At 40.6% G+C, this 13,078-nt stretch overlaps 1 long non-coding RNA gene across 1 annotated transcript in view; it reads left to right on the top strand.

The window, feature by feature from the left end:
* The window catches only part of LOC135315075 (uncharacterized), a 39,104-nt gene extending 26,841 nt beyond the window's left edge, over positions 1-12,263 (top strand). Inside the window, exons 2-3 of the long non-coding RNA XR_010374532.1 lie at positions 11,633-11,786; positions 12,122-12,263. This is a non-coding gene — a long non-coding RNA (uncharacterized LOC135315075). The remainder of the gene's footprint in view (positions 1-11,632; positions 11,787-12,121) is intronic.
* The last annotated feature ends 815 nt before the right edge of the window (positions 12,264-13,078 follow it).

Raw genomic sequence — 13,078 nt, 5'->3', positions numbered from 1 at the left:
TTGACTTTTAAAGCTATTGAAATTTAATTAGAAAGGTACTGATAATGTAAAACCACCTCTAGAACTTGTGTGTCTCTGTATGAGCTGGACACAGGTAGCAAATTCACCTGAGAGCATATCACTTCCATTGCCAACTCTTTGGAAATGTCTGGGCACTTTGGGTGCTCCTTTGCATATCAATTTACCCATGTTTGAGTATTAATTAACCCTCAGCAAGATGCCTCTTTCAGAAATAGGTGTGAAGAGAAGAAACAGAGCATCCTGTCTGGTCCCTATGTTCGGGAAGACCTGAATGTAGTGAAGACTCAACTAGAATTATTATTTTACATGCAGGTCTGGGTATTATCTCTTGGTATTCCACCCCATGTGCGGTATTTTGAAAGAAAATGAATGGAAGCTTTGGACAATATATACTGAAAAATGTTTACAAGTGTTTTCCACAACGTAACTCATCCAAGAGAAAACATACCTCACATAGTAAAAAAAATTCTGTTCAATACCAGATGCTTTCTATCTGAGTTAAGACCTTGCTAGCACAAAAACAAGATGTATTTTTATTACTTTGTTGCATTCGGATTATATAATGCCTTTTTTAAGAATGTTGAAACCAGGGTAAGTGTTGTGAATTGGATTCTGGGTTTGCCACTTTGAAATTATTTTTGTATTTCTCATGTCATGATTTGCAGAGAAGCTTCCCTCTCTCTGGGACCTCTGCCACACACTTCTGTACTTTGCCTCCATTCTTGTTTGAAAGGAAACATTTCTGAATTTGAGGCAGACTTCCCTGCGTGTATATGGCAGGGTGTGAAGGGACTTTCGTAACAGCAAACAAAAGGGCTGCATAAACTATCACTGTGGTAGACAGGGAATGCTTCCTCCCACTGCTAAAGCACATGCAGTTCTATGGCAAGAAGGAGTAGCAAAGCACGGCAGAAAAAGCAGTGCCATGGAACAGATTAGGACCATGGTATAAGCTGTGCCTGACTGAAAACGCAGCAGTAGTGTTGATAGATTTGCCTACCTGCACATGTAAATCCTGCTGAGTTTTGGTTTTTTTTTACAAGCGATTTAATTGCTTTAACAGTGCTCTATTCTATATTAAAATAATCTTTCTCAAGATCATTGGTAATTGCCCTTATCTGTTTTGGTTCAGTAATTATTTATTACTGCAGTAAGAGAGGAGGCTAGATTTTGTTCCACTTCATATACCCCACTCAAAGGCCCTGTCCCCACCAGAGGAAGTCTGCAAATGCCATCTTCCTTCTTTTGCACTAATGTCACTTCATCCCAGCTCTGACAGGATAAGAAAAGTGGGATATTGCTTTATGACTTGCAATTATTAAATTACTACAGCTTTGCAAATTTCTGCTTGCAGCTGTGCTCATGCTCTTTTTAATACATCCGAACTGAGAAGTAAAATTAGCTTAAAGAAGCTAAGCACTCATATTAGTTAGCATATGTAAGAGGCTATGAATTATCATGGTACCCAGCTGATGTGCAGTAACACAAATTCCAGTGCTTCATTTGCTCTGGATTATATGACCACAGGCTTACACTTGTCTTAGCACAGTTTTTTGTGCTGGTGTAACTATTACAGCCCTCTGTGGCAACGTAACTATTATAGCCCTCTGTGGCTGTGTAACTATTATAGCCCTCCGTGGCAGTGTAACTGTTATGGCCCTCTGTGGCTCTAATAGTTACATGTGCATGGTTATACTGATACAAACCTTAGTACGGATCCTTTCAGTCCTTCTTCCTTTACCCTATAGATAATAGTAATAACGGGAAAACCACCTATGGTCCAGGTAGCTGTGCTATAGGAAGGAATCTGCTTCACTTATTACTTCGTAGTGAAAGCAAGTGCAATGTGTGCAAACCTGTGAACAAGCTATTTAAATGGGAACAGAAGTAATGCTTTCTAAAGCAGAAGCTTCACTGTTGGAGCGGCATTAGCTACTTGGTGGGAAGACCCTGCAGGTCTTTCCAAAGCAGAAAAATGTGACTCTGCCCATGCCCCAGAGGGGGAATTCGGGGTGGGGGTGGGTGCTGAAGGCATCTACAAGCTAGCGGCAAGGCTGGGCAGCAGATCAGGTCTCCCAAGTCCCACTCTGACACTCCACACAGTTTCTCACTGTAAAGCTTTGTGAAACCTGGTTTGGTTTTTTTTTTTCTTTTTACTGTTTTTGTGGGCTTGAGGTATCTAAAAATGGAGACTGATTAGTGTCCAGTTCTATGTTTAACCTCATACGTATTGGATATCACACATATGTGGTTAAGCTTACGTGTATCTGCAACACTGACATAGCAACTTGTGGAGCTTTTTCTAGCTACTAACAGTCTTCCTGACATCTGGGGTTTGATTTTTCTGTTTTCCATGTCTTTGCTTTGGAGCAAGGTGCTTTGTGTGGCAATTAGTTTTTATGAGGTCTAATTGTCTTTAGACTGATGAACCCCACAGAACTCCCTTTCACCTGACCGGTCCCGTGTAAGCCACGTCTATGCATAGCATACACTGTAACTGAGGAGTGATCGCTAACCAGTCCTGAACAGGAAAGTCAGCTTTGTCTCCAGTTTTATTCTCTCACCAGCTTTGACATTTGCCATGCCATTAGTAAATCCTTTGCAGCTGATAGTCTCCAGAAACACTTCTGAGAAGTTTTAGAGAGGGTCCCAAATACTCTCCTCCGTGGGTAGCACCACCATCTCACCTTCTGCAACAGAGCCTCTGAAAACTCTCTCCACCGTCTTGAAAGACTTTAGCCTCTCTTCAAGTTACTTTATTAATAATGCATAATTTAATTTTCCTATTACTGACTTAAAGAAATAAAATTTTAAACACTGCATCGATGTGTGATATATGAGATAAAAGCTGCTCAGAGGAAATTCATTAAGACTCACCATTCATTTTCTACTTTTCCCTGCTGCCTCCATTTTGTATCACTGGTGAAAAGTAAGAGTGACCAAACTTTCTTTGACCAGATTTTGTCATTCCCAACAGCAACAGGTACCACTGCCAGCAGTGGCAGCAGCTGTAGAGATGAGCAGAGGAAAGGGAAGCTCTGTATGAACTGCTTCATCCTAACCCCTGTGCTTGGGCATAGCACAGAGTCGGGACCTATCCCAACCCTGATTAGCCGTAGTTCTTGATCTTTCTAGGACATCTCTTGCAGGGATGCTCAGCCTCACCAAGCTGCCTGAGCACTTAATGCTTTTCATTTTGTCTCTGCTGTTAAATGAATGGGGATTCAATTCCAGCTACCAGAGCTGCAGCACAGTACAGGCACGGCATTTTGAAGTGGTTTGTATACCATAGTTTGAGACCCCCTGACACAAAGCAAGATGAAGTCAGAGGTGAAAGCTACTTCCAAGACCGTATTGATTTCTGGGCTTATTTTGCATGAATTGGGCCTGGTAGCTATTGAAAGCAATAAAAAAGGCCCTCTTCTGCAGACAGTAGAGGAGGGCTCGCTGTGTGAGGAGTCTGCCAAATTGAGAGCTGTGCAGAGCAAACCTTCATGGGAGAGTAACATCATACACACTAGTAGAGAAAGTATGAGCTCTTCCTTGTCTTGCCAATATGCTGCGGTTCTCACCCAAAACGCACCATTTGCAGGGAGAGTAAGTATTTTGTGTGCGTCCTAAATGCAGTCGTGAGTATTTTTGCTATTTGAGAGGCCTAGAAAAAGTGTTTGCTATTTCTCTTAGCATGATCCTTTTTTTGATTTTAATGGCATGTGTCTGAGTTTCTTTCCTATAATTCAGTGTGATACTGTATAATTCCTCAACCTCAACCTTTTACTCCCTTGCACCAAATACATTTCTAAAAAAAGTTTTGCAGCTCCTTATCCTACCAATGCTTGAGAAGGGGTCTTTAATCTTCTGTCTTAGGAACAGCTGATACTTAATTATATGCCTCCTAATCCGATTAGCAGAGGTGAAGAGGACTCTTAAAGATGTTTGGAGTATTTTTATTGAAATCAACAGTCTGAGACTGCAAGCTGTGTTGCAATACGAAAGCTGCACAAGGTGCAGTTGACAGCTATGGCACACTTCCAGTGCTGTTGGTGCTGACACACAAAAGGGTTCCTAAGTTCCATGTATGAGTCAGTTACCTGGAGATAAACTCAGTAACAGATATGCATCTTGTCCTCCTCCAGAAATGCTTCTAGAAAAGTTACTTCTCACAAACACTAACCTTTCCTTTAAAGAAAGTGATAGTCAGTGTTGATGCCCTGCAGTTGTCTGGTTTTGTACTATGTTTGTAACAAATGTGTTGAAGTTACATCTGGTATAGCTTAGTGACAGAGCAATAGGCTTCAGTTATTTGATCCCAGACCAAACCACCTTATAGCAATTCACAGAATGGCTGAGGTTGGAAGGCACCCCTGGACATCATCTGGTCCAGCCCTCTCTGGTCAAGTAGCGACAGCTAGAGCAGGTTTTTCAGGACCATGTCCTTTTGGGTTTTTAATCCCTCCAAGGATGGAGACTCTACAACTTTTCTTGGAAACCTGTGGCAGTGCTTAGTCACCCTCACAGTAAGAAAAAATTTTTCTTGGGCTTAAATAGGATTTCATCTGTTTCAATTTATGCCCATTGACTCTTTATTTTCCCTTCATAAACTCATGCTGACTACTCCTAACCATCTCCTTGTCCTGTCCTTGTCTGAAAATAACTTCCAGGAGGATTTGCTCCATCACCTTCCCTGGGATAGAGGTGAGGCTGGCTGGCTTGCTGCTCCCTGGATCTTCCTTCAGTTCTTCAGTGTCAGTAAAATGCCTCTCAGTGCCAGTGGTGACAGCTAGTGTGGAGTTTGGTTATAAATTGAGGGGCCAAAGAAGATTGCAGCACCTTTCCTTCCTCCTGAGGACCACTTGGTGCCACGTGCACCCTCAGTCACAAGTCTTGGGGGACAAGGCCTCTGTTCAGCTCTCTCCCTATATTCCCAAAGCAGTTGCACGCTACCTTTTCCTAACAGACACCTTTCAACCTGAGCTGAGGGACAGCCATAGTTTACAGTACAGGGCTTGTGGTCAGTATGGTTTAGCTGATTTCGTCATACAAAATGCAATGCTGCGCTCTAGGTAGTTCCACAAATAACAGTAGGGTAAAAGGCAATGCTTGTGCTTTGAAGGATGGAAGATAGCAGATTCCTCACTACTTGGAGTTTTCTGTAAACGGGGCAAGATTGTTTAAAATTACAATGGTTGCTAATAGAGTGTTCTTTGTTACTTGTAAACATAATCAGATCTCGAGTGTAAAGCAGTGTTCATTGAGTTACAAGGATCTGAGGAGTAGCTCATGGATACCTTGCTCTCCTACTGAATTCAGGCAGGTTCCCACCCTAGATTTAATTTAGAAGTTAAGAAAATTCATAAATTCAAAGCATGACACAGCTGAATTGGCATGATTTCCAACTAAACCATGCAATTCCAGGGAGCTTACCTGATCTCTTTCCCAAGCTGTAATGTGGCTTCATGATCATAAAATTCAGCCCAGTTTTGCTGAAAGTTTTAGAACTTCATTCAACCTGGGAACTAACACAATTTTCAGACAGATAACGTAATACCTAGACAGACAGTGTGTGGGTGGGAAGATGGATATGTGGCAATGTCATAGGTTTTCATATCTGTTTGAATTAATATTTTAGAAAACAAGGACGTTAATAATAGCCGAAAAACTAACCTCAGAATCAATTTTGTTCAACATAGCTTGGGTCGAATATCTGCAGCCCAAAGCTTATGGGAATTTCTATCTTTGATGACACTGCCTGGAAACCAGAAGTTAATATTCAGAGTGCATCCACAGAGAGACCCGCTTCCTGGCACTCCCCTGTACCCACTCACTCTTCCTCAATAGCTGAAACTTCCAAAAGAGAGATTACACATTTTTGGGCACTTCTGATAGATGATGAGAGCTCACTGTCAAAGATGGTAAAAAACCCCCAAAGATATTTACCAAGCAAATAAAAAGTAGTAAGGAAGTGAAGGCTGTGGGAATCCTGTCAGCCTGATACTGGTAGTGGGAAGCTCCAGACAGGCAGGGTGTTTCCGGCTTATACCTTACCTCTCGTAGCTGCTCTATCAAATTGCTGTTTTCTGACGTTTAATAATCAGATCAACTGTAGTTTAGGGCTGTATATTTTCTCCTCTCTCTTTCTCCACCCCCCACCCCCCCCAGCCTATTCATGACAATAAGGAGAGCAGTGGTGCTGCTGTACTTGCCAAACCCCAAAGTAAAAGGACCTCAAATCGTGGGGTCCGTGCCCTGAACAGCCGAGCAGTGTTGCTTTGTGCTGTTGCAGGGCAGTGGTGGTGGACTGAGAGCAATGTAACCCCTTGATAGCTGGCATGTATATGGCATGTAGTGGTCACTACAACTGATAGTTGACATACCTGGGCAAAGCTCAGCCTGTGAAAAAGGCTGTGGTTATGCATATTCAACTACTGATTAAATGTAAACTCGTTATGTAAATGCACAGTCTTCACAGGGCATTTTCATTTGCTGGGTACTTCTTTTGGTGGGTAGATCACAAATCACTGGCATGTTAAAAATCAGTTAATGTAAATAATGTAAAAATCTTCATACAGTGAAATAATTGTCAAAATTATATTCATTAGGGCAGTTTTTCCACCATAAAATCATTTTTTAATTACTTGACTCAATAGACAAAAGAAGCAGTTGCAGTGAGTAAAAAGGCATCATTCATGCTTCAAGAGCTGACTGGGAAGTCTAAAGACAAGAGCTCTGTAACGTCTCAAGTGATAGAATTTTGAATTGCAGAGAAGACTAGCTATTTTTGACCATTACAAAACAAGCTGGTCAGTTTTTTGAGGTGTATTATCAAATTCTTTCCACAGTTCAGGTGTAAAGTATATTAAAACTTTTGCATCCTGATTTAAACAGAACTGTAGCTTCCCTTAATTACTGAAGGAAGGAAAGTTGTCCTTCAGAGATTTTTTTTTTTCAACTGCAAAGAAAGTAAATTTACTTCCAAGTTTTCCTTCACTGCAATATCATGCAAAATTTTGGCTTTCAGTGTTCTTAAGGAACCGTATTGCAAGCACAGTGGAAATGCTTTTTTTCTTCATAATAAAGGATCTGCCACTGTTTTGGGCCTTTTTTAACAAGTTGGTTTGTCATGGTAGGGGAAAAGGTAACAATAAATAATTCTGTAGTATGTGTTTACACAAAAGCTTAAGAAAAATTAATCAGATGTACTCAAACACCTCCAGCATTGCTTCCACCTCCATGTTTCAGGGCAAAATAAATGCGTGGGTCAAGTTCTCGGAGCATTTGGTAAGAACGATGCAAATGTGCTGGTGGCTGTCAGACCCGCCAGACAGGGAATGTTGCTGTTCAGTGCTTCCAGAGCAGGGCTCACCTGTGACCTGCCTTTTGACACCACCTGAGGAAGTAAAAAAGCCACTTTGAGCTTCCTTATTCCCTCTCTGGGGGCCAGCTGCACTCCCCTTCACAGAAGAGCAGGGCCTGAGCTCCCTGCAGAGCTGAGACTGCAAAGAGTAAGCTGGGCACAGACCGGCGCATAGGTTTTTTTCCCTGAGAACTGAGAGGGGGGAAGCTGGAGAGACGACTGTAATTATGGCCCAGCTCTGGAGTAACCCAGTACCACCTTGAAGACGAGAACATTGACTCGTCGTTTTCTTCATGCATTCACAGTATCTTGGGACACCTTGACTCAGACTAAGGCGCAACTTAAGTGTGGTTTCAAATGAAGAACAAAAATAATACGTAGTCTGCAAAGCAAAATGGTTTTGTGGATGGGTCTGAAGTTCAGGTTAAACAAGGGCTTTTTGCACTTGAACATCATTTCAGATTCAAGTGTGAATGTAAAATTAAAAGGCCATTTTTGAAGCAATGCCCTATGCAGATGCTCCCGTTCTGTAACAGGTGTGCACATTTTTACTGATTAATCCTTTTCAAAAGTGTGTTATATTTGCATAGTAAGAATGGGGGCATCCAGAAAAGGAGCTAGTTAAGAAGCAGCTACTGCACAAGGGCTTCTTTCACAGTGGCTCTTTGGATGAAGTGCCACAGCAGATGGGCACATGCAGCTTTACTGGTCTCTCTCTTCTGGAGGGCCATTTGCTCTGTCTTTTCCCGTTCTGAAGGAAGCGGTGGGGCACACCCGATGCACAAAAGAGTTGATTGCCAGAGGCAGCCCTGGGAAGTTGCTAAGCAACATTGCTGGGCCCTGGCATCAGCTCAGCCACCAGCCACTTCTGCTGCCACATGATGCCCGTGGTCCATCACCCGCCCTGCACTGGGGAGGCGGGGGGAGGAATTGCTCTGAAAACTTAGCTCACTTCCTCCGATCCTGTAGTCTAATTAAGCTCACCTAATTAAAATAATTATTTTGTAATGTAGCTCCCGTTGCTTAAAAATTATTCCGAGTGTAAGGTTTGTCTGTACACTAAAACCAGTTTATTCAGTTAATATCCATTCATTTTAGATGTTTAAATCCATTATTCCTATTTGAGAAAAGCTGATTGGCTTTTATGATTTTAAACTATTACTGTAATAAGTGAACATAAGTACTGACATCACATAAGTCTGAAACGGGATAAACATCTATCCAGTCACTGCAGTTAAGTATGCTTCACAGAACTGAGCCTGAGATTTTCCAATAAATTACTACATATTTTTCAGCCCCGCATCCTAATCAAAAACAAGGCTATCGGGGAGCTTGCAACCTTTGGGTAAACCAGCAAGTACTGAAATTACAAATGTAGGACTGTGTACTCTGTCACCCCAGCCTGATTACAGATCAACAGTCTGGGGTACATCATCCGCTCTTAATGGAGGCATAGCACCAGTCCATGTGCACTGTGGATTTTGCCCTCTGTGTGAAAGGTTAAAGTCCTGAATACCCTTGAGACAGGAGCAAAACTCCTAATCAGTAGTACATCTATTGTTATATCTATTCTCAGGACAAATCATTCTGGGACTGCCAGAGTTAATAAAAACTGCATTTTTATGGGTTAGTGTCCTGCAGTGATTTTGCGGTCTGACTGAAGACAGCAGACTTAGTGGGTTTGCTTTTTGTGTGGATTCTTTGGTGTCAAGCAAAGTAAGCCTCACACTGCGGTTTCTCCTCCTTGCCAACATGCTCCTACTGTCTTGCTCTGTTTACCTGACTGTGCTTACAAAACTTGTAGGAGCTTAATTACTGGTCTGAACTTAGACTGCTCAGAAGCTACTGGTGGAAAGGTAAGATAAGCAATCACACAAAACCTATGAGTAAAGAAATTTCTTTTCCTTAGGAAACCAGCATAAAATCTTAGGAACCACAAAGAATCCATTCTTGTATAGGTTCCCTGTCTATCAAATGTACACAAATTTCAGCCTGAGGAAGGTACCTGGAATGAATAGGTTTGATCCAAATTCTAACCCTTCATAAAAGTGGTTTGCCACTCATTTTTTTGTGATAAGTATTTTGCATAAATACTGATAATCCTCATTTTCTAAGTCCACTTATGACACCTTGTTAGCAAGTTTAACAATGTCACTGTTTTAACATATTTGACTTTTCAACTTCTTTGAATTTTTGGATTTTCAAAAACTTCCATGGGCAGTGCAGGCATCTTCAGAGTGAATTTACTTTTACTGGCAGTATAAGCGCTTGTCCTCATTGCCTCTTCTAGGTTTTTAGGCATAGTTTATGGCACTACAGCAGTTTGCAGGCCACAGGTAGAAATGGCTACTCTAAACTCACCTGTTTTTTTCATTTGGTTATATTGTGTATATATTCAGCCGCATCTTGAAACTATTCTCAGCTAAAGCCTGAACAATATTCTATAATATTTAGGTAAAAAACTTTTGTGTCTTTTGATTTTCAAGCAAGTCTGTACTCCCTTGGTCTGAATTAGGTTAAGTATGTGTGCTGCTGTGGGAAGCAGAGCCACATCTCTGGAAATCAGAATGAAAACACGAAGGGTAACAGCAAAATATTTCCAGGATCAGTGACATTTTATTGATGATTACAGCACACTATAATGCTGACCAACATCTTGTACAGTGACAAGTACACAGGACTGCTGTGGAAGTAATTCTGGTCTTGTTCAAGTTAATGGGAGTTTTACCATTGACTTTAGCAGAATCAGTATTTTTATTTTTTGTTATTATTATTGTTTTTTCATATTTACACTAGATATAGACTACATATAGATGCCATAGAACATTGACAGAAATCCAACATACTCCACTCCTGTTAGTATTGCTGTTCTTCCTCTCTTTTTTTCTGAGTGTTTTTTAAAGTTCAGTATAACGCTTCTCAGCTAGCCTTTATTTAATTTCTTATCTTTATAGGCAGACTACATGCATATTCTTACTGTTCACACAGTAATTACAGGCTTCTTTTTTTCTGAGTAGACAGTAAATATGTTATTCTTTTTGTGTTCGGATGTGTAGTCTGGAGTAGCCCTGGGGTCATCCAAGATCCGTGAAGGAGCAGCAGTCGCACTGTACCTTGGCTGGCAGCTAAAAACTGTTCTGCATCAGCCTCTTTAGTGCAGATGTGGTTAGCTTGGGAGACTGGTAATGGCATAAGGAACCTTTTCCAGAAACATGCTAGAAGTGGGCTCATGAGAACATCTTGTTAAAATTCCACTTCTATAAGTGGAAATTTCTTTGCCTCAGAGATCAGACATTCTTTTCCGTGTATCATTTAATCATAACTATGACAGATGACTTATCTCTGAGGCTAATAGAAATATTTTGCCTTCTGACATGCATTATATTGTATTGATTAAAAAAAAAAAAAGAGAGAAAGAAAAAGGAGGTGATATGACACGTAAAATTTCCCAGTGAAAGGAATCCACTTGAGTATTTCCCAAGAACATGAACATTCCTGATTCCCCAGGTAAAGTCTGCCATCCCTCACATCAAATGTCACAAATTGGTCCATGAAGAACACCATCAAAGCAAAGAGTATTTTCACCCACAAAATGATTGCAGATTGGTGGTTTCTTCCTCATTGGCTGTGGCGGGAAGGTGACAAAAAATTTCCATTATTAAAGCTAATAAATGGGGTAATTGCTATCACTGGAGTCCTGCTTTCAGCAAGTAAATTAATCCCATCTGTACTGATTAACCACTGATGGCACGCTGAACATTAAACTAAGCAAAGATTAAATAAGGGGTGAAATCCTGGTCCCACTGGAACCGCTGGAAGTGTTAAAAATTCCACTGGAAGTGTTAAAATTTCAACTGACTTCAGAGAGGTAAAACACTGAGATTTAGTTTGGGTCTGCTCAGGGATTGTGCATTTTAGAGGCTAGCGGGCATGGCACTGAGAAATGCCTATTGGAAGTTAGGTTCCCAAGTGCCCATTTAGGCCCTGAAATAAATGGCCTAATTTCCAAAAGCATTGAGTACTTACAGGCTGGGGCTGATGAGACCGTTCCAATGAACAGTCACTGTAGCTCATTCTAACATACACAGACTAGTGAATATTTATCCCAAGTAAGCATTGTTCACTTTTTCTTTTTGCATCTGTTAAAGACATTGCAAAAACCCTTTGAGTAGGACAAGTAACAAAACCCCAGCTTATCAAAAAGGATATTGTAAAACTCACTTTTTTTCTGTGGTATTTTCTTCCTCTTATGTTCAGGTATGAAATAAAATGAGGTTTTGCAACCTGACTGCAGAATTACAAGCAGATGAGAATCAGCAATCTGTTCCCTGCTGCATGGACTAGAACCTCCACCGGGAATGCAACAAAAAACTCACTCTGGAGCATGGCTTGAACATACTGATGAGAAAAGGTATTCAGTATTGTTTCAAACTCTCATTTTTTTTCTTCTGTGCTCTGTAGGAAAGCAGTCTGATGTTCAAAACTGGTGGGTTTTAAGTGTCCTTCACAGGATAAGATGATCAATGCTGCTGGAATACTGAATATGACTTTTCCATAAGTAGATTTAAGAAGCACTTAAATCAATGTACAACTGCCATATAAAATTCCACACTTTGAATTAAGCTGAATCAACATAAGCCAGCTGTAAATCAATTTAACCGTGTCCACGGGTGGATTTGCTGCATGTTTAATGAAATTGTTTTAAAGAAACAATCCTAGTAAAACCACTGCCACTTTCTTTTGCAGGAAAAGCCTATATTACGTTGATTCATTTGGAACTAGAATTCTTCTGGCACACGTATCGAATAGCCAGCGTAGCTTTGCAGCTGCACTGTTGAACATCAACCTGAATGCTTGGTCTTGTTACGGATTTAGCTAATAAACTTTCTTGCATGAAACCATGTTTCTCCCTCATTGATATTTAACCCATGCATTTGTCTTCCCAAATGGGTTGGGATTTTTTTTTTAGAGTAATGTGATTAATTTAATCCAAACAGGATTACACCCTATGTTTTTGTCCTGCTAGAAGTAGCATAGGCTCCTCATATCAGCAGTTATGTTCTTAACATAATAGTCTAACTTTTCAGTTTGATTTATGAACACACAAACAAGGAAAATTTTAAATTCAATCAGAACAAATGGCCATGTATTGCCTAGCCAGGGTGTTGTGGTAGAGTTTCCATTGTATCTAGGAAATTGATGTTTCCATGAATTTATGGCTTCAGATGACAGCAGTCTTCAGATTGGTCCTGATTAAATAACAACATTAGTTCTAGGATTGTAGCTCCAACCATTTGTACTTCCGGAAATTGTGTAAAGATTAACTCATCCTCATGCATGCGTTTATCCTTTAGTGACCTGAGTTTTGTTTTCTTATCCAGAATTCATAAGTGTTTCTTATATATGTGATTCGTTTTGGTATATACGTTCAAAAGGCAGCAAGAAAGGAAAAGTTCAGGCTTGTGCATCCTTAATTCCTAATGTCTTATCTGAATATCACAAATTTACATCCATGAGAGACATATATTAAAAAAACCCGATGGGCACCTATGATTTTGTCTACACTTATATTTTTCCTAAATATGCCAGTTAATCTAATAAAAGCTATGACAAAAGCTTCAGACTTTACCTGGCTGGTAGCCATAGACAATTACAGCTACAGTAACACTGCTGCTAGTGTTGTGCTCATCAGTGCCACGTGTC

The sequence above is a fragment of the Phalacrocorax carbo genome, chromosome 1 (genome assembly GCF_963921805.1).
Source record: "Phalacrocorax carbo chromosome 1, bPhaCar2.1, whole genome shotgun sequence".
NCBI classification, from domain to species: Eukaryota; Metazoa; Chordata; class Aves; order Suliformes; family Phalacrocoracidae; genus Phalacrocorax; species Phalacrocorax carbo.
Note: the sequence above shows the minus strand (reverse complement) of the source record. Positions and strands in the feature narration are given on the sequence as shown.